We start from the raw sequence: 3,564 nt of genomic DNA, 5'->3' as shown, positions 1-3,564 counted from the left end.
AAGGAGGTGCTACGTGTGGACGCGCTGCTCGTGCTCGAGACTTCACCTGGATGACTCGAGCACGAGCAGCGCTTTCGTTTCACTTTTCACTCAAACTGTGAGAATCATGTTATTAAAAAAAAAATAGTAACTTATTTCCCAGGTTTTCGTTCAGGTTTAAGGCTCTAAATACATGGAATCAGTACAAAAAAACTTGACTTGATTTATTGAGCTTGAGTTTCTCTAGCGCCACCTCAAGGTTAACAGTAGTAACTACTATTTTATTCCAACATAAGGCTTTTTGCCGTTTACACAAAACTCGTCAAATGACCCGCACAGGTTTTTTTTTGCATTCTTTCCCTCCGTCCGTGTGTTCGTACTCGGTGACGTCAGGAACCATCAGTAGATTCTGATCCACAGACCTCAGAGCCCGAGCTGGAGTGTAAGGCTGGATCAGAATCTACTGATGGAAGGTCTGACCATGAATAGATCTGAAAGTAAGAACCAGAATTTTAAAGTTGATCCTGAAAGAAACTGGCAGCCAGTGAAGAGATTTAAGGATCGGAGAAATGTGAGTTCTTCTTCTAGAGCGGCTCAGAATTCTCGCTGCAGAGTTTTGTATGAACTACACATCCTTCTTGTTTGCCTAATCGTACAGATCAGAATATTCGCTTTAGCTTAGATTTTTATCCGGACTTTTCAATCGATTTGTTTCCAGGACTCCCTGCACTCTCTGGTCTATTTCCATTGAGGTTATATTTAGGCTCTTGGGAACAGTTCTGCGACGCTAACCAAATACTTCCGTCCGTCGCCTCCACTGTTAACGACGGTCGGACGGAGACACTCAATTCTCCGGGAACCCGACTCCGTCAGCGATGGCTCGACCTTGATTTGTCGCCGGCACTCGCCCCGATTTATATTTGAGAAACGAGCAGGACGGGTGAGAAGACATGTAAGCGAGAACATGCGAGGACATCTGAGCGGCTGGACTGAGACGGGCGAGTTGAGACCTGCAAGACTCGCCATATGGACCTGCTATTAATGTTATTTAGTATTTTGATTGTTTTATCATTTGCTTAACCCTTGTGTTGACTCTGGGTCAAGGTGACCCGAAGGTCTGCAAACAAATGTGTTTGTGGTATGCCTTTTTTTTGTGTCTGGGTCAAGGTGACATGCAGGCCTGAAAACAAATGCGTTTGTGATATCCCTTGTGTTGTCTCTGGGTCAAGGTGGCACGCAGGCCTGAAAGCAAATGTGTTTGTGGTATCCCTTTTGTTGTATCTGGGTCAAGGTGACCTGAAATGCAGGAAACAAATGTGTTTGTGGTATCCCTTGTGTTGTCGCTGGGTCAAGGTGACATGCAGGCCTGAAAGCAAATGTGTTTGTGGTATCCCTTGTGTTGTCTCTGGGTCAAGGTGGCACGCAGGCCTGAAGGCAAATGTGTTTGTGGTATCCCTTGTGTTGTCTTTGGGTCAGGGTATATTTTATAGTATAAAATAATACTATAAAACTATCCATTTATAAATGTTAAATATCACTTTCCATCCATACTATTACTAGTTCAATCCTACATATATTTTACTAAAGATCTTTGATGCAATATATTTTTTCTTGTAGTGCTTTAATATTTAAAAATAAAATGTATATAAAATATTACACAATTTATTTACCGCTGGTTTGTACATATTTTCCTAAAGATCTTTTTTTTTTTAAATATATTTTGTTCCGCCTTCTTTTGCCTTTTATTTGTCCTTTTTATGGGTTTTGGTTTATACTTTTCATGTATTTATATATATTCGTATTCGTATTTCATATATATATTAAAAAAATAAAATGTATATAAAATAATAATAAATGATATGAATAAAATGGCATAACAAAACTTGTTTTGCATTTGATGTATTTAAAATAAAATAAATTAAAATAAAATTATATACAATAGAATTATGAACAAAGCTTATTTCCGAATGTCCCTTTATCAATAAATGTATCTTAAAATTTTCTCTTTTTATAAAATTCTTTATTCGTACCCTTCCTTCTTTTGGCTTGACGGTCCCTTGTAACATCCACGGTATATAAAGTGGCCCCCGAGGAAATTAAATGTGAATAATTTCTTGTGTTTTTAAACAATACTTGTAGTTGATAATGCTATGTGTGAGAATCTCATGACTGACACGTTCCTCCTTTACTTAGAGAAGATGTTAGGAAAAAACTAATGTTTTTATTTCTTTAAGGAGAAGACAAGTTGTTATTTTGAGTTAGATTTTCCAGTCTGTGTTTTTTTTTAGTTTATACTTTGTTCTCGCCTCTTGGATAATCAATAACTTACGATGGAGTATAAGTTATTAGAGTATGAGTGAACAAAACAGTTTTTCCTTTTAAAGTATATATTTTATTGAGTATTGTTTTGATTGTTTAAGCGCTTTGTGACCCTGGTCTGGAAAAGCGCTCTATAAATACAAATTACTTACTTATTTTAGAGTGAAAATAGGACAGTGGATGAGAATGTTCTGTATTTCACTCTCCTTGCAAGTAAAATCGTTGTGACTTTAAACCAATTTCTTACGTCTAAGTTCACAGCTTTAAAAGTTGACACACTTTAGACCAGAAGAACGAAGTCCAAATAAAGGAAACTCAGTGAATTTGAGAAAATAAATGCTATTGAAAACAGTACAGACTTTCCTGACTTCTGGTCTCAGGGTTGGAAGCACAGAGTGTTTGTGTGTCGGGGCTGGAGAAGGAGGAACAGATTCTAACAGGAGTGTCGGGAAAACAAACACAGCGACCCTGATCCATCAGCCGCTGTTTGCTCTGACGCTTTACAGTGAAACTGGACAGTGGCATTTTCTCATGGGAACAAAAGATAGAAAAAAAGGGGGGATCAGGGCAGGAGGGAGTTTTTATTAAGTTGAATTAAGAGATCAAAGTCGTCAGACAAGTATGTAATATTTATTGACAAAATAATTGTTGTATTTTAGACACACAAAAAAAAAAAATGGTTACTAACGTTTAAAATCACGCGCAGTTGTCACAAAAAAACTTTTATTATTGATTTGCGAGTCAATTTTCCATCACGTTATTTTCTGTCACTTTTGCGTTTATAATTGTTATAGCAAAACTTTTTTGCGACTATTATTTATCTAATAGTAGGTAATGATCAAATGCTAAGATGGATATATTTTAAAACAACTCTTTAAATAAAAATGAATCTCAAAATCATAATACCGAATAATTAACAACCCATTGACCTTTTTAGTCTATATTTTATTGAATATTGTTTTGATTGTTTAAGCGCTTTGTGACCCTGGTCTAGAAAAGCACTCTAAAAATATTACTGACTTACTTATTTACTTACATGTTGAAGTAAATAGATTCTAATATATATATATATATATATATATATATATATATATATATATATATATATATATATATATATATATATATATATATATATATCCTAGATTCTAATATATATATATATATATATATATATATATATATATATATATATATATATATATATATATATATATATATATATATATATATATTAGAATCTATTTACTTCAACATGTAAGTAAA

The sequence above is a fragment of the Callionymus lyra genome, chromosome 1, assembly GCF_982586985.1.
Source record: "Callionymus lyra chromosome 1, fCalLyr1.hap1.1, whole genome shotgun sequence".
NCBI lineage: Eukaryota > Metazoa > Chordata > Actinopteri > Syngnathiformes > Callionymidae > Callionymus > Callionymus lyra.
The sequence above is the reverse complement of the archived record's forward strand: the minus strand, read 5'-3'. Positions refer to the sequence as shown.